At 31.6% G+C, this 27009-nt stretch overlaps 5 long non-coding RNA genes across 9 annotated transcripts in view; 3 read left to right on the forward strand and 2 right to left on the reverse strand.

Moving 5' to 3' along the window:
- The window catches only part of LOC127070125 (uncharacterized), a 22911-nt gene extending 6620 nt beyond the window's left edge, over nucleotides 1–16291 (reverse strand). The window contains exons 1-3 of one of the 3 annotated variants that reach the window (XR_007784188.1): nucleotides 15979–16291; nucleotides 15657–15789; nucleotides 11766–12346 (exon numbers count right to left, since the gene is read on the reverse strand). This is a non-coding gene — a long non-coding RNA (uncharacterized LOC127070125). Of the gene's footprint in view, nucleotides 1–11765; nucleotides 12347–15656; nucleotides 15790–15978 lie in introns of those variants that run through there. The other 2 variants (XR_007784190.1, XR_007784189.1) reach the window with 2 other exon arrangements.
- Nucleotides 20–2673, forward strand: LOC127070113 (uncharacterized). 2 transcript variants are annotated; one of them, XR_007784162.1, is made up of 5 exons: nucleotides 20–176; nucleotides 266–440; nucleotides 524–707; nucleotides 785–1034; nucleotides 1515–2673. It is a non-coding gene; the product is annotated as an uncharacterized LOC127070113 (long non-coding RNA). The 2 variants fall into 2 exon arrangements; XR_007784161.1 differs by having other exon boundaries at nucleotides 22–176; nucleotides 785–2673.
- On the reverse strand, nucleotides 2345–6596 carry LOC127070202 (uncharacterized). The gene is made up of 2 exons (XR_007784338.1): nucleotides 5922–6596; nucleotides 2345–3056 (listed from the first exon to the last, which is right to left on the reverse strand). It is a non-coding gene; the product is annotated as an uncharacterized LOC127070202 (long non-coding RNA).
- On the forward strand, nucleotides 6613–11812 carry LOC127070177 (uncharacterized). Its single transcript, XR_007784299.1, has 2 exons — nucleotides 6613–8478; nucleotides 8618–11812. It is a non-coding gene; the product is annotated as an uncharacterized LOC127070177 (long non-coding RNA).
- A 1100-nt stretch (nucleotides 16292–17391) lies between the features above and the next one.
- Nucleotides 17392–24578, forward strand: LOC127070156 (uncharacterized). Of its 2 annotated transcripts, none has more exons than XR_007784253.1 (5): nucleotides 17392–17552; nucleotides 17922–18243; nucleotides 18354–18529; nucleotides 18613–18812; nucleotides 18875–24578. It is a non-coding gene; the product is annotated as an uncharacterized LOC127070156 (long non-coding RNA). The 2 variants fall into 2 exon arrangements; XR_007784252.1 differs by having other exon boundaries at nucleotides 18613–18795.
- The last annotated feature ends 2431 nt before the right edge of the window (nucleotides 24579–27009 follow it).

Below are 27009 nucleotides of genomic sequence, written 5' to 3' on the forward strand. Positions count from 1 at the left end.
TATCCGAAGTGAAACATATTTACTTTGGCCTGTTCTTCCTTATATCCGGCGATAACTCCTACATGGATAGTACAAATGCAATCAATCAGATTATGATATGAAAACGTTTTTCTGTTTCTTCTTATATTTCAGTGGAAAATCAGTCAATGGTTTGTTTATCGAATTTTAGAGATAAGGTACAAGTTTGTTGTTCTTAAATGTACTGTCGAATATAAAATCTGTATCATAGGGATGTTTTATAATAATTTATTGAATTTTTACGCAGATTTTATGATAGCGACGAGAATATTTCTATTAATGAGTTGGACATTAAGTCTCTTAACTCTAGCTGGCATATATGTATTATATTAATGTGTATAATTCAAGAACCCATATATTTTTCACCTTTGTAAAGAAGAATATTTGATATGGGAAGCAAGATGTTCGATGAAAGAGAGGAGGTGAATAATAATATATGAATAAAAATTTCAATATTTTTTCATAGAATTTTGCGTTACATGTCATTCGTCATTTAATGTGTCAGATCGTAAAAGGGGCGGAGGTAGCTGACGCTGCTCACGAATTTATTAAAAAACTTGTAAACGATATGGAACTCAAGTTGATGAGAGAGGCACCATATTATCCGACGTATAGAAGTAAACATGTTGCTACTGGTAGAGCATTACTCTAGCAACCATCGACATCAATATTGAATTTTAATAAACGAGGTACGAAGAGATCAGATATAATTAACTTGTCATGTATCTTATCCAATTTTCTATATTAATTTCATCTTTTATAATAGAGTGCATTGGATCGTGTAATTAGAAGAGCGGTTCAAGATGCAGATAGAATTTTAACCAAGGAAGGAACATCGTTAGCGATAGTTCATGTATGCATTATGTGATTGGGAATACCTAGGAAGAGGAAAAAGAAGAAAAAACATTTGTGCTTGACGACGAAGTTTGGAAAGACCATTAGGGCGTTAGTTTAAAAAGCGTCGGAAGGTAGTACGAGGAAATGGGAGGGATTTACTTCTTCCAAAGGGTCCAAACGTAAGCGGCTTTAGTTGGAGGGTATACGCGATTGTACGTAGAATGATTTTTTAAGGGATCGTACGATGTTCCATGCGGGTCATGGATCGAAGGGGAATGGAAATGAAACTGAGGGAGGTTTATCATACAAAATAATTTAACATACAGGGACGATTAAAAGATTCAAAATTTTTGGAAATAATAACGATAGCAGGAGTATACTTTTAAATTATACGTGAAATAAAAAGTCCACGTTCGCATCATCGTTATTCCATCGATATAAATTAAGTAACAGTTCGCTATAATTAAAAAAGGAGAAATGTTGAATCCCATGTTTCAAATTGTTTGTCATCATATTCACGACATGTAGTTAAAAAATATTCGTAATATTTTATTAGCGTTTTTCATAAATATTATATATATACACACGGTGAGATGAACGTACCCTGAATATTTAACGCAAAATTTAAGTCTCCCGAGCTAACAGCACAATTTCAATAGGAAACTTCAGTGAAACACGGATTTCCCAAACAGTAGCAGTGCAAACACTCGATCCGCCCAAATCACTCTCTAACTGTGTGGTTCTCTCGAAGAGGAAATACGTGAAACAGAGGATGGTGAGATGAGGAAATAAAGAAATATGACAAGAGATTTTCTCCGAATACATTTTTTCTATTATCGTGCAATAATGGAAATGAATTCTAGGATAACTTAAACAATATATATTTGTTTACGAGATAAGAAGGTGATATTTGAAGAAAATGTATTTAAGGAATATTGAAGTAGATGTAACTTCCGACGAAAAAATGTTTTAACAACCAAATATTTTATAATAAGAATTATATAGTATGAAAATTGTAATACCCGTAATATGAAATAATATTAGAACACTATTTTTAAGTATGACTTAAACTTACGAAAGAAGAAACATTACATATTTCGTATATGATATTACCATTACTTTCTAGAAATTAACGTTGATAATTACAATAATTATTATTTTTGATGTTATTATTAAAATAATTTGAAATTATTAATACAAAAATCATTAATAATAATTACTTATATTATATATAATTACAGTTTTACTTGCATATTGCAATTAAAAAAGAGAAAAGTAACTGTCAATTTCGTTAGAAGATTTCAAGTTTTATGAAATAATTTTTCAAGTGCATAAAGGAAATAAAAATATAACTACATAGTTACAGGCGAGGGGAAATTATTCATCCCCAAACTAGAAAATTAATATCTAGGAATCTTGGTCTTCTAACGAGACGACGTGGGATTAACTAATCCAGGGGAAGTCATTCCTTCCGTGATTTTCGACCCAGTAATACGCAAGTGTGTGTCATACGCGAAATAATCCCTAGCTACCATACTTCCGAAAGAACAGCTTTACAAATAACAAAGACGGTTTAAACACCATTATCTCTAGTCATTCCATTATTCCATCAATCTTCTTCAAAATTTAGCAGTAGCTATTTGCATAAGATTTATTAGAAAATAACATTTCCATATTATAGAAATTACCGGATAATTACTCCAATTTGGGTTTAATACCATTTCGAATATTTGTGATAAATTCACTTGTAAATAAAAATACTTTCTTCGACTGTATAAAATCTTCGAAGATATTCAATAAATTATTATAAGGTATATAGATACGATATAGATTGTATAGTCCACATTACATTTTAGAATGAAAAATTTATCTTATGTCTAAAATATCTTACCATTCAATAAACACAGCATTGATTGATTTTCCATTTAAGCATAAATGTAAAAAGGAAAATGTTTCCATATATTAATCTCGTTGATGGTCTGGCTTGATTTGTACTATCCATATAGGACGTATAGTCGGATGTACGGAAGAACAGAAAGTGTCAATGAAAATGTGTTTCACTTTGGATATGCAATGTTATATTATCTGGTGGAGCGTTGTTCTTCTTTGGAATTACAATTCAAATATAAGTCAATTCGGCTCCTTTGCAATACATCCAGGCTATTGGAACTGCTTTCGTCTTCCGTTGGTTTAGTATATCCCTGAAACATTATAAGATTCGTAGATTAGTTAAGAGTTACGGAAGTCGTTCAATTGTACATCTAATTGTACTGTCCTCAAAAATAAATTTTGTTTCATCCTTTTAAGCGATATAAAGTACCTTTTCCGAAATGCAACAAACAATTATTTAGATAGCATTGATCACGAAAATCAGTATCATTTCCATAATGTATACTTGAAATTTTATAATAAATCACAAACTCATGACTACTAACAAATTTACTTTACATTGATAGTATAAGCAAATGACCAGTAAGAATGAAGAAATTGTTTCCACCGCCTGAATTACTTGTATAACGGATCTCTTAAACGTATGAAGTATGCACGAACAAATATTTGTTGTACCACAATCGCTCGCGTATTACTAGTTCGACAATCACCCAAGGAATGACCTGCAGCTTCATCGCCGTCCTCCGAACGACGGTATTTATACCCCGCACAACGCTTTGGATTCTTAACCCAGCGAACACGATAGCGCCCTTTGCACAGGGTTATTACACTTGATGTAGATTAATCAATATACAGAAAGAACCAAGATGCTCATAAGTTACGAGGAAATGAATTTCTCTATTGATCTCTTTTAATTGGATGTATCATTATTCTTCTTCTTGCTCTTCTATGTTCTTCTGTCGTCTCTTTATTCCCATCCTTTTCTTTACAATTTGAAATTAGAAATTAATTAAAGAATTCTGAAAATTGGCAAATATGTTTCTTCTTGTTTTTGTCGTTAAAAATATTTATGAATGAGAATTAATTTGGTGCAAAGAATACTGTTTGACAATTTTTTTTTGGTATACTACTTTCTGTTCTTTTTCGATTACTTAATATAACAATCTCTTTTTTACACATCTGTCTTTTTTTAAAACGCATTAGTAAAGAATATGGATTAATACAAAATCATTCGTCACTTTTTTTCCCGAATATCATCTTTATCTCTTTTACGTATTTTATTTCGACACCATTTACGTAAGTCAATCAGAATTTCCTATTACGCGATTAAACGCAGCGGAAATGCTTCATTTCATATGGATTGTGGGGAAATGAATTTCTCTATGAATATAGATTTATCGACAGGTAGATTTATTGAATAGTCGACATAGAGACTTGAAATGAACCTGAGGATGGTATATTTTACTTATTATAATTATTATACTTATTAATATTATTATTATTATACTTATTATTATTGTATCTATTATTATATCAAAATATAAGTTATAAATGCTGTAGAAAGGCAGCATTTTCTTGAAATTTAGTTTCCTTCCAAATATAGTTTCTTAAATCCTGCTTTCTACGTAATGCCAACACATTTCGTCATGATAAATATGTATGAATGAATAATTACGTACCAAAAAAAATTTCCACAAAAATTTCCAAAGGAAGTTATGTAAAATTAAATTTTTACAAAGTAAAGTGACTGAAAGGAATGGGGAGAATCAAAAGAAGAAAAAAGAATCAAAAAGAGAAATGTATCTAAAAAAAATATCCCCTTTACTGCAGCAAGTATCCGAAAATATTGGGAACATTTGGATAGAATTACTAGGGATGATACCCTCCTTAATATACGAAAAATAATTAGTGGAAACAATGCTCGCTCCACCATTTAGAGAGCTTACTACCTATATGCGGTGGTTGAATAGCCGTTTATTCTGAATTGAACCCATATTCTCGTTCAAACAAGTTTCTTGGAGTTTCTGAAGAGAGATGGTTCAGAATGATATAAAAGCTCGCAGTCAGTCACGATAATGGAAATCATTTATATCATTTTAGAAAATATGCTCTCGGATAGATAAACGATATTTCAATTTTATATCGTTTAATGTTGACCCAAGAATTTATTTTCATAGGATTTTTTTCATTTACCATGTTTTAGAGAATCGCATAATTCTATATACATATATATGATCTATATTCGAGACGCTACATTACAGATCTTATTATATAATTTCGTGTTTAACACTAGGATATACCGTTTTATAAGATACAATAGAAAGTTGGATAGTTTTTGATTATTATTTTACACTACATTTCACACTGTGCAATTCTTCTTCGATATGTTATTGTATAATATCGAACAGAAAAGAAAATATAATTAGAGCTACCGGATTTATGGTATGTTTGTTTATACATTTTTACGATTTAATCGTATGATCGTATATAGAGCCGACCGCAGCTGTTGCCTCTTCCATGATGTTATATCGTGCTTGCTCTCCCTATTGACTCTAATACTACCTATTGACGAGTCTAACATGTGAGTTGATTTTCTTGGCTGATACTAGTTGAATTGCAGGCTTTAATGTCAGTTAATCAATTAGAATAGAGATACATGACTCAAGGAGAACGGGAGTACAAAGAGACAAATGGAGAATCTTCGAGAGATACATATCGACAATCGAACCGGTATCGTATGTTTTCGTAAATAATCGTATTAGTTTTCTTTTTGTAATTATCATACTTTCCGCTTGCTTGAAGCGAAAGTCTGTTTCAGAGGGTTTGAAAGAGATTTGACGTATTTTCCTGTTAGAAATAAAATCCTGAATATAAACTCAAATATTGTGATAAATAGTTAGGAATCTTAAAAAGTATATTAAAAGATTAATTGAACGTTTTTAATATCTTCGGATGATTTTGAAGTATGTTTAACAAAAATAAAAAATCAAAGAGATCGAAATTTTTTAAGGATCACTTTTTTTCAATACCACCGTGTAAATCGTTTAATTCTAATAACTATGAAATATGCGGACAGAGCAATTTAAAATTGCTCGAATATTCACTTTGATATATTAACATAATCATTTTTGACATTATTTTCCAAGAAATTCGACCTATATCGAAATGCGACTCACCTATATCGTCACCTTCGCCTTCTTCATCCCCTGTATCACCATTTTCTTCAAAATTGATTCGCAGAACTTCCTTTTTGGTATCTTTGAGAATCGCCGTGAGATTTTCTTTATCGTTCCCAAACACCCGAACGGCATTGAAATAAACATTATTACGGTACATATAATTTTCTAGCCAATTGCTATCCAAATTAACATTAGTTCGATATACAAAGACACGGTCAACGTTATTGTAGATCCTTATTTTCCCTTCTCGACTGCGTTGCATCCTTCTGAAGATGGAACAAGATGAAATGAAAGAAGATTCCGGAATGAAATCTTCTTTTCTACGAAGGAATATTTCCCCATTAGAGAAAACATTCCACTTTGACCCACGATCTGTGTGTACCGTCGGACGTCTCTTCGACCAACCTTCTGAACGCAATCGATTATATCCTCTTAACGAAGCAGCTTACCTTTGGATCCTTTGAAGGGAGATATTTCCTAGCCCCCTACCACCGTTCGAGCTTTGTAAAACAATACTACATCGGAATCGAGAAGGTTCGTCGTCATGACCTTTAAAAATGTTGTCTTCCTATTTCTCTCTCTGGTTATTATCGATCACCTAACGAGCACGGTATAAAAGATGGTATTACGAGTAAGTTAGAGAGAAGAACGATGTTTCAAAAGGAAATGTCTTGCTATTGATACCTGCAAGATCATTTATGGTATTCCCTACAAGCACTAGAGAAATTTTGAAAGACGTTGAGAATTTTAGATAATAAAATTTCTCCGACCTATCTGTAATTCAATGTGTGCTCTACATGCATAAGATATATGGATATGTAGTTTTTCCCCCATTTTTTCAAATTGGGCCTACAATGTGAAGTATCCCGTCAGTGTCGATGAACTGTATCGAAAGACTGAAAATTTCAAAGGACGACTAAATACTTCTCATCCTGATCACTTCGCCGATTATACAAATTTTTATTATGGAAAAAAGAAATCGAAAAAAAAATATTGTAAGCATAAATAACATCTTTGGCCGACGTTTGACAGATGGAAATAAAAAAATTTGGGAAATAACGCTCACAAGATATTTTTGTTATGAGAAAATTTCAACGATAAAATTAATTCCGTTTCATTTAATATTAACGCTTGATACAGCGCGATGAATTGATCGAAGCAGATGCGTTTATCACAATATGCAGTTCTGTAATGTGGAACATTAGATATGGGAGTCAATAGGAAATGGCAACAGTCAGTCGAATTGAAAGAGATTGGCCCACAAACCTGTTTCCCCCTACTCTCATCTCTTACGGAACATTCGACCGCGGAATAAGAAGTTTTGATTGACTGGCGTAAAACGTATTCAAATCAATAATGCGAAAAGGAAAATATATATGACGAATGATTTTCGGTAAATCTATATTCTTTGTCATTATGTAATAAAGAAAGACAGATGCTTGTTAACTTAAATAATACAAAGAAAACAGAAGGTAATATTACTAAACAAATTTACAAGCAATATTTCTTGTTTGATATTAATATATATTTTTAAATATTTTAAACGATAAAACTGGGAAAAATATTAATAGCCGATTATCAAAATTCTTTAGTTAATTTCTAGTTGCAAATTCTAAAGAACAGAAGGTATGAAACAAAGAAAAGACCAGAAACAAAAAAAGGAAAATAATTTCTCCAGTTAATGGGAGTATCATTGAGAAGTTTTGCTTACTTACTTCCCACCCACGACATTTCGGCTCTTTCTTTGACATAATACGTGGTATTGATTAACTGCATAGAATGTAAATCTCTTTCCACCGAGCCACGCCTCGGAAATTAGCTAGGTCATCCAAGATGGCGATTTGCGGAAGAAATTCTGCAGAAGTCATCTTCTCAATAATTTTTGAAGGAGTAATACGCAAGTAAATGATAGAATGATCGCGTATATATTTCTTACGTTTCAAAAGAAACTTACAAGCAGTTCAAACAGTACTAACAATTTCTTCATTCTCCCTAGTCTTTTGTTCGTTATCGATATAAAGTAAATTTATCAGTAGTCATTAGTATATAATTTATTATAAAATTTCATTTCTATTGTGGTAATGAAACTGATTTTCGTGATCAATGCCATCCTAATTATTATTTTGTTGCTTTTCGGAGAAGATACTTTATCTGACTTAAATGGGCCTAACCCAATTTACCTTCGATGGCTGCATATTTAAATGAACAATTGAATGTCTATCCTAAGTCGTAACTAATTTACGAAATTTAAATTATGTCAGAGATATACCAGACTAAATGAAGGCAAAAGCAATTCCAATAGTTCAGAAGTATTGCAGAGGATCAGAATTGAACGATATCTGGATTGTAATTACGTCCAAAGAAGATATATGGATTTCAACTAAGCTTAATACGATCATTAAACATTTGACATCCAAAATGAAACGCTCTTCCATTGGTACATCCTGTTTTTCCTCAAATCCGACGATTCGTTCTACTTGGATAGTAGAAATGTCGGAACGTCAACGAGCGTAGGAAATGGAAACGTTTACCTCTTCAGTCTTATATTTCAATGGTAAATCAAACAGTGCTGTCTTTATCGAATGTTAAGATATTTTAGAGATAATATATAATTTTTTTATTTTAAAGTATAATATGGAATATAAAATCTGTATCATAAGTATATTGTAGAATAATTTATTGAATTTTTACAGAGATTTTATCATGGCGACTAGAATATTTCTATAGTGGAACATTATTCGAGCATATTGAAGCAGAAGAGTGTTTCAAGAGGCAGTTGAAAATTCTAACAAAGGAAGGAACATCGTTAGCTATTGTTCATGTATGCATTATGTGATTGTGAATACCTAGGAAGAGGAAAAAGAAGAAAATACATACGTGCTTGACGACGAAGTTTCGAAAGACCAATATGGCGCTGTTTTATAAAACTTGGAACCCTCGTACGGGGAAATGGGAGGGACCTTCCTTCTTCAAAGCATCTAACCGTGAGCTGCTTCAGTTGGAGGGTATAAGCGATTGTGCTCAAAAAGATTTGTCGATGAGCCGTCCGACGTTCCACGCGGGGCAAGGATCACAGGGGAATTAAAATGAAACTGAGGGACGTTTATCATATAAAATAATTGAACAGACAGGGACGATCAAAAGATTCATCTTTTTTCAAAGTAATACCATTAGCAGGGGAATACTTTTAAATTAAACGTGAAATAGAAAGTCCACGTCACGTCATTGTTGTTCCATCGATTTAAATTAAATAACCATTCGATATAATTAAAAAGGTAGAAGTATTGAATTCTATATTTCAAACTGTTTGCCGAAATATTCACGACATATACATAAAAAATATTCGTAATACTTAATTAGAGTTTTTCTTAAATATTGATATTTGGATGAAATAATTTGGTGCGTAACGCTAATTACCCATTTAGTATATTACGAAAGGAATTTCGTGATAGTGGATGTCCGTAATACGTTCTCCCATATTTATCCTCAAGTACCTTCGTTTAAACCTTTCTCCATTATCTCTCTCCATGTACGTGTGCTCTGGTGCGCGTCTATCGGCATCAGATCGAGTGGCTTGCATTGAGTGTGCGTGTGTACGTAGAACTCCTGCCTTATTTTGATAATAAGGAAGGTATTTTTTCATTTGTTTTCTTGTCATCAAACCAAGCAAACAATAGGAGATTGGCTGTATAATTCAATAACCTATTTAGATTCATTGTTTGATAACAAGCTTACATATTTTGCAGAACAATAGCCTATTTTCTAAGGAACCAATTGATTTGGAACCTTATATACGTTAGATTAGATAATTAGAAGTGTAATGGTATTATTGTTTTGCATTCTCCAATAGGGAGTAACTTTCCGGAACAATTTATCCGTTCATATGGAAGAATCATATCAGCCGTGGTATATCGATCCGCAAAAGACAAATGAAATCATACAGCTAAATAGATAATTGAATTATACCGTTAATCCTATTATCGCATTGTCTGCTTGGTTTGATGAGGGAGAACTAATGAAAAAATACCATCCTTGTTTTCGAAATAAGAGAGGAGATGTACGCAAACACGCGCACTCATTTCCGTCCACTTGACTGGAACACGTATACGCGCATGTGCACGGAGAGAGTTAGTAATAAATCGTTCAATATGAAAGTGCTAAACGATAGGTAGGAGAGAACGTATTCCTCAACGAGCAAATCGTTAAATGCCGATCAATACCCCTTAACAAGGGAATTTGTAGGCATGGAGAATCATATATTTTTGCAGAAAAATCGCAATTTTGTCCATTATAATTTTCTATGATGTCTGTGATAAATGTTGAATCTATTCTTTTCCAACATTATCATCCCTCGCATTATCCGTGAGGTCTTTCCGTTTTTTTGTTAGATGTAATGACTATCACTCCTATCGTTTTCTTCCCGATTAATATTTTTTTTTTCTAAGATGTCTGTTTTAATGTTTGTCTTGTAGCCAAAATTCTCCTTCGATATTACTTATGGCACGAAACTTACTCGTGTTTGGAAATTTTGCCATTCTCTTAATGAAAAAGAAATGAGTAAGTAAACAGGTTGGAAGACTGAAATTGTATATTACGAAATCACGAAACGATATATACCAAAGGAATATTACGTTTCTGATTTTTTGGCTTATTAGTGTAGGGAACTATCTGTTTCACTAGAAATTTCAATACGACACGAGTTCAGCTTCGCAAATCTCCCCTCAGTTTCATGATTGCTTGTTTACTCCATCAAATATCATTGCATCGTACGAAGCGTACTCGCGTACAATTGCAGACAAGTCCTTATCTCTCTCTTTAAGTGGTTTATAGAAGCCCTCAGACCGTTGTGAACGTACTTCTTTTTCATAAAATCGACTGACATTCTTTTCATATAACTTGGTAATTTGACCATTTCTTGATTAACTAACCGAGTGGTTCTCTCGAAGGGAAAATACGGTAAAGAGGGGAAGGTAATATTAGGAAACCATAAATGTGACGAAAGATTTTCTCCGAATTCGTTTTTTATTATTATGGAATAGCGAAAATGCTATCTTCGATAACTTGAGCAATATGCATTTGTTTACAAGAAAAGGAAATAATATTTGGAGAAAATGTTTTCATGCAATATGGCAGTAGATATAACTTCCGACGAAAAAATTTTTTAAGAGAGATGATTTTACTATAAGAATTACATAGTATATACGTAGCACGAAAATTTATAGTGATATCATTATGAATAATAGAATACTATATAGAATCATTAGGAATAATAGAATACTGGTAATAGAATACTATAATATCCATAATATCATTATGAATAATAGAATACTGATAATAGAATACTATTAAGCATAAGTCAGACTTACAAAAAAAATAACAGTGCGAATTTCCTATATTAATATCCGATTAACTTCATAAGAATTAGTCTTCATAATTACAATAATTATTATTATAATAATTAATTATATTATAAATAATTACAGTTTTATGTGATTATTTCAATTAAAAAATAGACGAATTATTGTAAGATTCTCATTAGGAAATTCCATGATATATTACACAGATAATTTCGCATGAACATAGAGTATATATACATATAATTACATAACTATAGGAGTGGGGAAATTATTTATCCCCATGCGTTCTAGTTAGATAATTAGATTTTAGGAAGCTTGGTCTTCTATCCAGCTAACATGTGGCTAATTAAACTAGGTTAAGTCATTCCTTCCGGGATTTGCGACCCAGTAATACGCAAGTGTGTCTCATACGCGAAATAATCCCTAGCTATCATCTTTATCACTAATCATTCTATTATTCCATTAATATTCATTAAATTTGACATTATATTTGTATAAGATTTATTAAAAGATTTCATTTCCATATTATAGTACTTATCGGATAATTACTCCCATTTGGGATTCGTACCATTTAGAATATATGAGATAAATTCACTTATAAATAATAATACTTTCTTCGACTGCATATAATCTACGAAAATATTCAATAAATTATTATAAAATAAATAAATATGTTATAGACTTTATATTCGACATTACATTTTAGAATAAAAAATTTATCATATCTCTAAAATATCTTATCATTAAATAAACACAGCGTTGATTGTTTTTCCATTTATAAGCAATTTTAAAAAGGAAAATGTGTTCATATAGTAATCTTATTGTTTTTCTGGCATTTGTACTATCCATGTTGTACAATCGTATCGTCGTATGTACGTAAGAATAGATAGAATCAATGTGATTGCTTTTCACTTTGGATGTGCAATGTTATATTATCTGGTGGAGCGTTGTTGAAATTTTTTTATCTTTTTTGGAATTACAATTCAAATATAAATCAATTCGGCTCCTTTGCAATACCTCCAGGCTATCGGAACTGTTTTCGTCTTCGGTTGGTTTAGTATATCTCTGAAACAATATAAGATTCGTAGATTAGTTAAGACTTACGGAAACCATTCAATTGTTCATCTAATTGTATTGTACTCAAAAATAAATTTTGTTACATCCTTACATGTGATATAAAGTACCTTTTCCGAAAGGCAACAAATATTAATTTAGATTGTATTGATCACGAAAATCAGTTTCATTTCCATAATACAAAATTGAAATTTTATAATAAATCACGAACTTACGATTACTAACAAATCTACCTTGTATTGATAGCTTAAACAAATGACTAGTAAGAATGAAGAAATTGCTTCAAACGCCTGAATTACTTGTATAACGGATCTCTGGGACGTATGAAGTATGCACGAACGAATATTTGTTGTACCACACTCGCTCGCGTATTACTAGTTCGACAACTACCGAATGAATGACCTATAGCTTCATCGCCGTCCTCCGAACGACGGTATTTATACCCCGCACAACGCTTTGGATTCTTAACCCAGCGAACACGATAGCGCCCTTTGCACAGGGTTATTACACTTGATGTAGGTTAATCAATATATAGAAAGAACCAAGATGCTCATAAGTTACGAGGAAATGAATTTCTCTATTGATCTCTATTAATTGGGTGTATCATTATCCTTTTTCTTCTATGCTCTTCTGTCGTTTGTTTTCTCCCCTCCTTCTCTTTACAATTTGCAATTAGAAATTAATTAAAGAATTCTGAAAATTGCCAATTATGTTTCTTCCTGTTTTTGTCGTTAAAAATATTTATGAATAAGAATTAATCTGGAGCAAAGAATATTGTTTGACAATTTTTTTTGTTATATCACTTTCTGTTCTTTTTCTATTATTGAAGATAACAATCTCTTTTTTACACATCTGTGTTTTTTTATAATGCATTAGTAAAGAGTATTGATTCATACAAAATCATTTGTCACTTTTTTTTCCTAATATCATCTTTATCTCTTCTACGTATTTTATTTGGTCACCATTTACGTAAGTCAATCAAAATTTCCTATTACGCGATTGAACGACTCGGAAAAGCTTAATTGGATATGGATTGGGGGGAAATGAATTTCTCGATGAAGATAGATTTATCGACAGATAGATTTATTGAAGGGTCGTCCGACGTTGCACGGGGAACGTGGATCATAGAGAATTGAAATGAACCTGAGGGTGGTATATTTTGCAAAATGATTCCACACGTAGGGACGATAAAAAGCTCTACCGTTGTTCGGGAGCTCGAATTCTCATGCAAAGATTCATTCGAGGTAAATGATTTGCAAGTAATACGTTTTCCCATACTTAGCTTCAAATACGTTCATACTGAACGTATTATTATTATCTCTCTTCATCCATGTGTGTACATTCGCGCCTGCGTTAGCGTTTTCAAGTGGACGAGATGATTGTGCGATCCTATGAGGGAGTGTGTTATATCGTTCAATATTGACGCAAGGATTTATTTTCATAGGATTTTTTTTCTTTTATCATGTTTTAGATAATCGCATAATTCTGTATAGATATAGATGAGCTATATTCGAGACGCTAAAGTATAGATCGTATTATACAATTTCGTATATAATAATATGTTATAACTACATTTTATAATATACGATAGAAAGTTGTATAGTATATGATTATTATTTTCCACTATATTTCATACTGTGCACTTACTCTTGGGTATATTAGTGTATAATATTGAACAGAAAAGAAAATATAATTAGAGTTACCTGATTTAGGACATGTTTACGCGATTTAATCGTATGATCGTATATAGAGCGAACCTTTGTGATACATATCAGCAATCGAATTGGTATCGTTTGTTTTCGTGATTAATATTATTAGTTTTCTTTTTTTAAATATCATACCTTTCGCTTGTTTGAAGCAACAGTTCATTTCTGAGTTTGAAGGAGATTCTGACATATTTTTCTGACAAAAATAAAATTCAGATTGTTGACTCAAATATTTAAATACGTAATTAGAACGCTTAGAAAGTATACTAAAAGATTCACTGAACATTTTTAATATTTCCGTAAAATTCTGAAATTGTATTTAAAAGGGAAGATAATTATATGTGCGCTCATTGAAAAATTAAATCATTCCGATGATAATTCGGAAAATTCAAATATTATGTTACGAAAGATATGATAAATCACTGCTATACTCAGTTACACGTAAAAAGAAATAAACGATTGCAGAAATATAATATTTCCATAGGAACAAACTAGTTTAGAACATAATATAAGAAGTATTTGGTAAGAAGAAGTACAATTGGACCATCCATTTCAGTTGTCCAACAGGAGGTAAATTTTTAGGAAAATGAATGTCGTTCCGATGAAAGAACTGAGACAGTCGTGGCACATCGATCTGCAGAAGACTTAATTAAATGTGCACGTAATTAAGTGATGGATTTAAAAAGATAATTGAGTTATACAGCCAGGCGTATCGTCGAATAGTCTGCATGGTTTGAAAAGGGGAAAGCAAATGAAAAAATACCTTTCCTATTTGCAAAATCAGATAGGAAATGTGCGCTCACAGGACCGCACACTCATTTCCCTCGGCTCGAAATGGCGCATTCAAGCGCGCACAAGAGCACACACGGACGGACAGAAATAGTACCAAATCCTTTAATACGAAGGTACTTGACGATACGTATGGGAGATCGTTATACGCAGATGCATTTTCATTAAATTCCTATTAAAACGTACTAACAAAAGAATCCTGGCTATGTAGCAAATTAATTCGATTCTTTAAAATTACAAAATTACTCTTAAACGTAAATTAAATATTTTGATTATATTTTAAGTACACGATGTTACGCGATTCAGAAAATTAATTCAACATTTCTTCTACTTTCAATTAGTCGACTGATTACTCAATTTAATTTAATGGAGTAACTATGACAAGGTGACGTAAACATGAAACAAATCCGTAAATCCTTTAAGCGTCCCTACAGGTTCAATCATTTTGATATTTTAATCATTCAAACCTGCCTTAATTCAAATTCGATTATTCTGAGCTCAATCTTCAATCAATGATTAAAACTTCCATTCTCATAATCGTTTCTACACTCGATATCATTTTCTGTTTTTTCCTTATTATTTCTATTATTCCCGATAGGTCACGTTGATCCATTTAACTTCTTTCATACGATACACCTTCTTAGAAATTTTAGAATTCAAATCGAAATTTTGCAAAATCAATGTTCGGCCAAGGACAAACATCGTTTTGATTAGAATTAAATTTATTATGGAATCATCGTTGTCGAGATAAAGTGTATCGTCGATTGAAACGTGAGCGAGCGTGGACTACTAATATTTACACTCACCCTCTACTACTTCATCCCCTGTATCTCCTTCTTCTTCATCTTCATCCTCTTCTTCTTCTTCAATAATGATTCGCAGAACATCTTTTTCGGAATCACTATTAATCGCCCTAAGGTTTTCCTTATCGTTCCTAATCTCGAAATTGAAATAAATATTATTACGATATATATAATTTTCTAACTAATTGCCGAAATTAATATTAGTTCGATATCCAAAAATACGGTCAACGTTATTACTGATTTTTATTTACCCTTCCCGACTGCATTGAATCCTTCTGAAGTTGCAAAAAGATAGAATCCAAAGAGAATCGGCGAGGAAACTTACTTTTCTACGAAGGAACGTTCCCGCATTAGAGCAAAAATTCAACTTTGACCCATGATCCGTATGAACCGTTGGACGTTCCTTCGAAAAACCTTTCCCAACGCAATCGATTATATCCTCTTACTGAAGCCGCTTCCCTATTGATCCTTTGAAGGGATGATTCCCTAGCCCCGTACCACCATTCGAAAGCAGCATAGTAAAACAGTACTATATCGATTTCGAGAAGATTCGTTATCAAGGCCAATATAAATTTTTTCTTCCTATTTTTTGTTTGTTTAATTTCAAACACCTGACGAATAAGGTATAGAACAAAATATTACGGATGAGTTAGAGACAAGGTCCATGTTTCAAAAGGAAATGCTATGATGATATGATGCTCAGATGATATATAGTATTCCCTAGAAGCACTAGAAGAGTTTTGGAAGAGGTCGATAATTTTAGATAATGCAATATCACTGACCGATTACGCATAATTCAATGTGTGTTCTCCATGCATGAGATATATAGATTTGTACTTTTTTTCTCATTTTTTAAAATTCGACGTATAATGTAAATTATCATGTCACTGTCGAAGAATTTTAAGAAAAAATTGACAATTTCAAAGAACGATTAGATACTTCTCATGTTGATTACTTCGCCGATTATATAATTTTTATTATGCAAAGAGAAATTGGAAAAAAATATTATTTGAATAAATAAATTTTTGGTCGACGTTTCACAAATGGAAATTCAAAATGTGGGTAATAACGTTCACAAGATATTGTAATTATGAGAAAATTTCAGCAATAAAATTAATTCCTTTTCATTTAATATTAATCATTAATAGGGGGCGATGAATTAATTGAAACGAAAGCGTTATTACAATATGCATTTATGCAATATGGATTATTTCATACGGTAGTTAACAGCAAAGGGCAACAGTAAGTCGGCTTAAAAGGGATTGGTGGACAAATCCGTTTCTCCCCACTCACATCATATTCAGCTCTTTCGACCGCGGAATAGGAGGTGTCGATTGAACTGCGTAAAGCCTATTCAAATGAATTACGCGAAAAGGGAAATAAATATAGCGAATGATTTTCTCTGAATCCATATTTTTTGGCACTGTGTAATAAAGAAAGAGAGAAGCTTGTTAACTTAAATAACGCAAAGAGAATTAGTAATATTAAGAAACAAATTTTCAAGCAATATTTCTTGCTCGATATTAACATTTATTTCTAAATATTTTAAACGATAAAAATGGGAAAAATAACAATAGTCGATTATAAATATTCTTCAGTCAATTTCAAAATTGTAAATTGTAAAGAACAGGAATGAAAAAGAAACCAGAAACAAAAAAAAGAAAATAATTTGTCCAGTTAATGCGAGTTCATAGTGAAATTTACTTCCCTCTGACCCACGACATTTCGGTTCTTTCTGTTGCGTAATACGCGGTATTGATTACCTTGCATAAAATGTAATGGCCCCTACCATCGAGCCCTGCCTTGGAGATCAGCTCGGTCATCCGACGAGGCAGTCTGGTGGAGGAACTCCTCTGCGGAAATCATCCTTTCAATAATTTTTGATCGAGTAATACGCAAGTAAGTGACAGATAATAGCATCTATACGCCTATATAATACTTCATTCGTCCCAAAGGAAACTTACAAACAATCCAATCGGTACAATTTTTTCGTTTTCATTAATCTGTTGTTCGTTATCGATATAAGGTAAACTTGTCAGGAGTCGTTAATATGTGATTTGTTATAACATTCCAATTCTATATTATGGAAATGAAACTAATTTTCTTCATCAATATCATCCTAATTATTATTTTGTTGCTTCTCGGAGAAGGTACTTTATATCGCTAAGAAGCGCGTGACCCGATTTACCTATGATGACTCGACAATTTCAATGAACAATTGAACGTCTATCCTGTCTTCACTAATCTACAAATTTTAAATTATTTCAGAAATATACCAGGTTAAACGAAGGCGAAAGCAGTTTCAATAGCTTAGAAATATTGCAAAGCTGCAGAATTGACTGCTATCTGAATTGTAATTACTTCCAAAGAAAATATGTGAATTTCAACTACGCTGCATGATAATTAAATATTCCGGATCCGAAATGAAACACATTTATTTTGGCAGTCCTTGCTCTTCCGCATATCCGACGATAGGTCATTTATGGATAGCATGAATATCTGACCATCAAACAGATCAGGAAATGAAAACGTTTTCCTTTTTAATCTTATATTTAAATGGTCGATCAATCAATGTTCTATTTATCGAATGGTAAGATATTTTGGAGATAAGATATAAATTTTTTATTCGAAAGTATAATATGAAATAAAAGATCTGTATCATAGGTACGTTTTATAATCAGTTACTAAATTTTCACACAGATTTTATGATGACGACGCGAGTATTTCTATTGATGAGAGGGACATTAGGTCTCTTAACTGTATCTATCCTTCATATTGTATTATTGTATATAAATCAAGAAGCTATATATTTATTAACTAATGTAATGAAAAATATTATATATATGGGAAGCAAGATGCTCCATGAAAGAGAGGAGGTAAATAATAATATAGAAATAAAAGTTTTAATATTTTTTCAAAGAATTTTGCGTTACATGTCATTCGTAATTTAATGTGTCAGATCATAAAAGCAGAGGATGAAGCTGATGCTGCTCACGAATTTATTACAAATCTTCCAAATGATCTCGTAGGCAAGTTAGTGAGAGAATCACCTAATTATCTGGTTTATGGAAACAACATGTTTCTATTGCTAGAGCATTACTGTAGCAACCATCGACATCAATATTGAATTTTAATACACGAGGTACGAAAATATCAGATGTAAGTAACTAGCCACGTATCTTATCCACTTTTCTATATTAATTTCGTATTTTATAATATAGTGCATTGAATCGTGAAAGCAGAAGAGTGGTCCAAGAAGGTGGAAATTCGAAATGAAGATGGAACATCATTAGCTACTCCTCTTGCGTTCATTATGTGATTCAGAATACCTAGGAAATGCAAAAGGAAAAAGAACATTTGTGTTTTTCCGACGAAATTTGGAAAAATCAATATGGCATTGTTTTATAAAGCTTGGAACTGTGGTACGAGGAAATGGGAGGGATTTACCTTCTTCAAAGGATCCAAACGTGAGCGGCTTTAGCTGTAGGCTATAAGCGACGGTACTCAGATCGATTTGTCGACGTTCCACGCAGGGCCAGGATCAAATGGGAATTGAAATGAAACTGAGGGAAGTATATCATACATAATAATTTAACATACAGGGACGATCAAAGGATTCACCGTTTTTGGAAGTAATAACGTTAACAGGGAAATACTTTTAAATTATACGTGAAATTGAAAATCCACGTTCACGTGATTTTTATTCCATCGATGCAAATTAAGTAAGCATTCGATATTATTAAGAAAGGAGAAATGCTGAATTCTGTATTTGATATTATTTCTCATAACATTCATGACATGTACTTAAAGAATATTCGTAATATTTAATTAGCGTTTTTCTTAAATACTGAAATTTGGACGAAGAATTCGGTAACACAAAGTATCTGTTTTTAATACGTTCTCCCATACTTATCGAGAAATACCTTCGTTTTAAACCTTTCGGTATTATCTCCCTCAATCTGCGGGTGCTCTAGTGCACGACTATCTGCGGCGGTTCGAGTAGCCGGGGATGAGTGAGCGGTCCTGTGTGCGTGTATGCGGACAACCCCTATTTTACCTTCATATAATTGGAGATTAGCTCTATAATTCCATTACCTATTTAGATTTATCGTTTGATAGCACGATTACTTATTTTGCAGAGTAGTGGATTATTTTCTTTGGAACAAATTGATTTGGAACATAATATACGAAATATTAGATAATTAGGATTATTTTTTTGCATTCTTCAATAGGGAGTAAATTTCTAGGAAAATGTTTCGGTTCATATAGAAAAATTAAATCAGTCGTGGTACATTGACGTCCAAATTATCCAGATAACTGCATGATACAGCTAAATGGATAATTGAATTATACCGCTAATCTTATTATCGAATTGTCTGCTTCGTTTGATGAGAGGGAAACTCATAAAAAAATACATTTCTTGTTTTTAAAATAAGAGAAGTGATGTACGTAGAAACGCCCACTTATTCCCGTCCACTTGAGCAGCACTTGAAAAGCGCGCACGGAGAGGAATAACAATGCATCGTTTAATATCATGGTGCTTGACGATAGGTACGAGGGAAGGTATTGCGTACGCGTAAATCGTTAAATTCCGATCAATACTCGTTAACAGGGAAATTTGTAGACATGAAGGATCATATATTTTTGCAAAAAAGAGCAAAATTTTGTCCTTTATAATTTTTCACGATGTCTATGATAAATGTTGAATCAATTCTTTTCCAACATTATCATCCCTCGCGTTATGTATGAGATCTCTCCGTTTTCTTGTTGGATGTCATCACTGTCACTTCTATCGTTTTCTTCCGAATTAATATTCATTTTTTCTAACCGTGTAAATGGAATTTCTCTTCGGTATTACTTATAGCACGAAACTCACTCGTGTTTGGAAATTTTGGATTTTCTCTTAATGAAAAAGAAATAAGTAAGTAAACGGGTTGGTAGTCTGAAATTGTATATTACCAAATCACGAAATGATACATAACAATAATATAATACTTTCCTGGTTTCCTGACTAATTTAGTCGAGGGATCTATTTATACTACTCGAAGTTTCAATACGAAGTGAGCTCAGCTTTGAAAATCTCTTTCCTGAGTTTTATGAATACTTGTTTACTTCATCAAATATCACTATATCGTACGAGGCATACTCATGTACTATTACAAACAAATCCTTTTCATCGCTCTCTTTAAGCAGGCTGGATAAGCATCCAGATCGTTGTGAACGTACTTCTTCTTCATAAAACCGATTGTTTTCGTACGTCCTCGTAATTTGATTATTTCGTTAGTAACGAATTCAATTGTTCTCTCGGAGGTGAAATACGTGAAAGAGAAGGTAATATTAGGTGAGAAAGAAATACGAAGAAAGATATTGTCCGAATACAAGTTTTTTATCATTATGCAATAACGAAAATGAATTTTTCGATAACTTGAGCAATATTCATTTGTTTACAAGAAAAGAAGGTAATATTTGGAAAAAATGTTTTCAAGCAAAATGGAAGTAGATATAACTTCCGAACATGAGAAATGCTTTCACGACAGTCTGAGCTCTTCTCTGATCCGCTGAAGGAGGGTTGTAAGAAGAACTTGTATATATAGTGATATTTGATGAAGCAAACAACCGATCCTAAAACTGGAGAAAGAGATTGTCAAAGCTGAAACGAGTTCTTATTAAAACTTGTAGTAGTATAAATAGGTCCCTCGACTAATTAATCAAAAAACCAGGAAAGTATTATTTTTTTGTTATGTATCATTTCGTGATTTCGTAAAATGCAATTATCTCCATTTTATTTATTTATCTATTTTTTTTTCTTCTTTTTTTCTTTTTTTCTTTCTTTCTTTCTTTTATTAAGAGAAAGGCAAAGTGCCCAAATACGCACAAGTCTCATGATATAAGATATAAGTAGTGAAGAAGAATGTCAGATAGGCATTCATACAGTCACGTTAGAAAAAATAAATATGAATTCGGAAGAATACAACAGTAGGGATAGTTATATCATTTAGCAAGGAAACGAAGAGATCTCATTGATGAAAGTGATGAAAATGTTGTAAAAGAATTGCTTGAAAACTAATCATAGATTTCGTAAAAACTAATAAGTACTTTTAAAATATATACTCTGATGTGAGTCGTTGGACCACGTCTGCGCCAATAAAGTTCCATCGATTTGTTGAGAGGTAACGACCGAAAGGACTCAGTGTAGAAATGATTATTACGTTATACGCACATTAATTGCTTACTCGGACGGAAAGGTCGAAAATGAAGTTAATTAAGGGGAAATGAACTTCTCTTTTATTATTGAACAAATATCTTTGAATTCGACATGTTACTTTTCTCTCTTTTTTTTTTCTCTCTTTCTTTACACTTTATAATCTGAAATAAACTAATGAATGTTGACTATTAATTTTGTTTTTATTTGTTTGCTTAAAATTGACTATCAATAAGAATTAATTTCTCCTTTTTTTTAGCTCTTGAAACTATCATTTCTTTTCGTTTATTACTCGATAATAAGGTATACAGATTCAGAGAAAATCTTTCGCCATATTCATTTCTTTTTTTTTTCGTTGTATCATCTTTTTCTCTATTACGTATCTCATTTGAATGCGCTTTACGCAAGCCAATTTAAATTTCCTGTTAAAATTTCCCGAAAGGGCTAAAAATTCGGAAAAATATACGGGTTGGGAGGAAATGAATTTCTCGATCAATTCCTTTTAATTCGACATAATATCATTCGTTTGAATAGCCGTACGACTAGACGAAATATATCTTTTCCAAATGATCTATAGATGAGGAGCTTTAGCTAGAGGGAATAATCGATTCGAATCGAAACGGCCGTTGAGGGGATGTCCGTTGACATTGCATGTGGAACATAAATCAAAGTAGAATTGAGATGGAATTGAGAAAAGTTTATCTTTATGGTATATTCTATATTTAGTAAAATATATTTTATATAGTAAAATAATATTTGTAATTCCCAAATGCATTATTCAAATGATTTATGTTCTCAGTAAGCGTATAATATAACATTGATATGATGCATCGCCTAACATAGTAGAAATCTATCTTACTTTTCGACTTACCGATCGACATGGCTGAAAGCATAAATTATAAATGTTTTAGGAAGATAGCCTTGCCATGAAATAATCTTTCCTTCTCAATAGAATCTTCTGATTCTACTTTCTTGGTAATGTCAATATTCTCTTTACGAAAAATAAATAAATTTGAATAACCAAATACCAAAAAAAGGTCACTCCCCCAAAAGGGGATAGACATAATTAGATATTACAAAGTAAAATGATCGAAAGGATATGAATATGCAGAATGATTCATAGGAGGAAACAAAGGCAGAGAAATAATCAAAAAGAAAAGTATCATAATAATAAAAAAAAATTATTATCTACGATAGTTTGGATTTAATAATAAAAAGAGTAGAAAAAATGAGTAGGAAAAATAGTAGAAATAAATTTATTAAATATTTTAATCTATCGCGTTAAATCTATCTATATATTAATCTATCGTATTTATTGGAATGCATTACAAGATGTTGATCCTCAATCTTGTAGGCTTCAATATAAATTCTCGCAAGACTCAAATGAAAGAAAATCCAAAATAATATATAAGCCCCCGATCAGCCGCGATAATCGAATGTGCATCATACGTATCAATTTAAACAAGATGCTCTCATATTTGAATTTTTTTATTTCGATCCATCAACCTGAATGTTTAGTCAAGGGTAATTTTTTTATACAGTCAGTTGCAAAAGACGTAATTATTAATAGAAGGAAATAGAACTATCTTCGTTAGTCATTTTTAAGTTCATTGCATATTGTTTTTCATTTGAGTCTTCCTAGAATTTGCATAGATGCCTACAAGATTGAGGATCAACATCTTGTAATGCATTCCAATGATTACGATAGATTGATATATAGATTAGATATTTATGACAAGTTTTCTTCTTCTACAACACTTCATTGCTTTTTGTTTCTATTAGTAGAAAATTATATAAAATAAAATATAATATAATTATAATTATATAAAGAAGTTTCCTTTATAATACACGGACGTATATATCATTAGGATCACAAGTGTTACAGTTCTCTGGTTTTATGCAACTTGATATGGGAAACCAATTTCTATGGCCATTGTCTCCAAAGCAATAAGAATATGGTACGATCAAATTAGAAATTTAAAGCAGAATTTTCACAAATTTTTCTATTATAATTATTACTCGCCGCTAATCAAGAAAATGAAAAATTACTTACAGCAGATTGCCAGGAATAGAATATACTCGTCGTAGTCATTAATATTCCCCTTAAATGGTTCCTTGAATTATGTGCTCGACTCTCCTGGACGTGTATATTTCTATCCTCTTGATATTTTATTCTGTTAAACACACTTCAGAGTTTTCTGAAAATAACAAAAATGTTCAATTAATCTTTTATTATATTTTCTCAGCATCCTAATTATTTATTTAAAAATTAGGATCCATATTCAGAATTTTATTTTTATCAGAAAAAATGTCAGAATCTCCTTAAAACATTCTGAAATGAACTTTCGTTTCAAGCAAATGGATGAAAAATAAAAACTAATTGGTTTGATCGCAAAAGCAAACGAAACCGGTTCGGTTGCGGATATGTGTCTCTCGTAGACAACTCGTCTCTACGTTCGTCTCTTTGTATTCTTATCATGGACTCATGCATCTCTATTCTAATTGATTAGCTGCCCGGCAAACAAGCAATTACTAGTTTCAGACAAGTATTAAAGAGGGATATTAATGGCTACGACGAGTATATTCTATTCCTGGCAAACCACTTAGTTTGTTGGACTCGTCAACAGGTAGTATCATTGAGACAGGAAATACGGAATAATTTCGCGAAATATCAAGCACATGTGCAACAGTTGGCTCCATATACGATTATCCGATTGGTTCGTATAAATGTTTAAAATGAAGTATCCTAATTCCGATAATCCTAATTACGCTTTCTCCTCGGTTTAATTTTAAACAATAATTCAAAATTATGCAACAAGTAAAATATCAATCACTGGTAAAATATAATATCTAATAATAGTAAAAATAAGTTAACCATAGCATGAAAAAATAGTAAGAAACTACGCAATTTTTTATAATCTACTATAAAACAATATATCGTAGTATTGGATATGAACTTGTGTAAAATAGGGCATAACATAACGTTACTAATATAAACTCATAGACACATATATAAAATTATCCTATTGTCTATAACATACAATATAAAGAACACAATCTGATGAAAATGAATCTTCGCGTTAGTTATTCAGAAATTTAAATAAGGTGCAACTTATCAAGAACATAAAGAAAAATACTAGCGAATCCCATTATCGAATCCAGTTATGCAGCCAATGTTCAGGTACTACGGTTTATATACTAATCATCTTTTCTTTCTTAGAGTTTTGTCTGGACACGATGTTGCCTCGATTAAAAATAAATTACTCCCAGTTTTGTCGATTAGCTTTTAATTTTTTCCTTTTTTTTTTTCGTTGAATTTTGTCTACATATTCGGAAGAAGTAAATATTTATCAAAAATTGAATTTCTGATGATGCATCCTAAACAAATATATGAAAATATGAATTCAATACCAACTGATTCACTTTCCTAGTACACACTCGTTCGCTTCTTTTCTTCTTGAATTTAAATTTCTTTTTTCACTTTCTTATCTTTCAATTTTCTTTTTCAACTTACATCTATTTATATCCATCTTAATTTAAGAAAGGGCAAGGATAATTCACGAAATAATAAATAAATATATAAATAAATAAGTTCGTAGATGGCCTTCATTACGTATAACATAAGTAAGTCATTGTAAAATTGATATACGTTTCTGAATGGAATTTTCTTTATTCTTTTCAGTCGAAAGGCGAATTCGATACATCCGTTATTACATATATGTATGGACTTATATCTACATATATGTACACTTGTGTATCTATGTATTTTACAATGCCTTACTTATGCTATATATTTTATAGGCCAATTACGAACTTATTTACTTATCTATTTATCTATTCTTTCGTCAATTATATGTGCCATTTTAAAAATTAAGAAGGATATAAATAGATGTAAGTTGATAAAGGAAATTGAAAGATAAGAAAGTGAAAAAAGAAATTTAAATTAAAGGAGAATAGAAACGAACGAGTGTGTACTAGAAAAGTGAATCAGTTGATATCGAATTCATATTTTCATATATTTGTTTAGGATGCATCGTTAGAAATTCAATTTTTGATAAATATTTACTACTTAGACACGATGTTACCTCGATTAAAAATAAATTGCTTCAAGTTTTGTCGATTAGCTTTTAATTTTTTTTTTTTTTTTCGTTGAATTTTGTCTTCATATTCGGAAGAAGTAAATGTTTATCAAAAATTGAGTTTCTAATGATGCATTCTAAACCAATATATGAAAATATGAATTCCGTATCAACTGATTCACTTTCCTAGTACACACTCGTTCGCTTCTTTTCTTCCGTAATTTAAATTTCTTTTTTCACTTTCTTATCTTTCTATTTTCTTTTTCAACTTACATCTATTTATATCCTTCTTAATTTTTAAAATGTCACATATAATCGACGAGATAATAGATAAATAGATAAGTAAATAAGTTCGTAATTGGCCTATAAAATATATAGCATAAGTAAGGCATTGTAAAATACATAGATACACAAGTGTACATATATGTAGATATAAGTCGATACATATATGTAATAATGAATGTATCGAATTCGCCTTTCGACTGAAAAGAATAAAGAAAATTCCATTCAGAAACGTAGTAGATAAAAGAGAAAATATATACATTAATTTTAAACAGAATATAATGAACTTACTAAGTAATAGGGAATATAATTGTGCTTCCATTTGTAATTAGAACTTTTAGAACTATTTGTAAGAAAACAGGTAGTACTTAATGAGGCATTACGATTCATAGATTGAAACACACTTTTATAACAACCCTATAGTTAGAAAAACATGGAATCATGTATCTCTATTCTAATTGGTTAACTGACCGGCAAAGAAGCAATATAACTGGTTTCAGACATGCAACTCAACTGATATGTTTGACTCGTCAATCGATAGTATCACCGAAATACCAAATACGGAAAAATATCACGAAATATCCAAGACGTGTGCAACAGTTGGATCCATAAACGATTATTCGATTGGTTCGTATAAAAGTCTAAAAAGAAATACCCGAAAACCCTAATTACGCTTTCTTTTCAGTTTAATTTTATACCATAATTCAAAATTATGCAACAAGTAAAATATCAATCACTGGTAAAATATAGTAACTAATAATAATAAAGATCAGTTAACCATAGCATGAAAAAA

The sequence above is a fragment of the Vespula vulgaris genome, chromosome 17 (assembly GCF_905475345.1).
Source record: "Vespula vulgaris chromosome 17, iyVesVulg1.1, whole genome shotgun sequence".
NCBI classification, from domain to species: domain Eukaryota; kingdom Metazoa; phylum Arthropoda; class Insecta; order Hymenoptera; family Vespidae; genus Vespula; species Vespula vulgaris.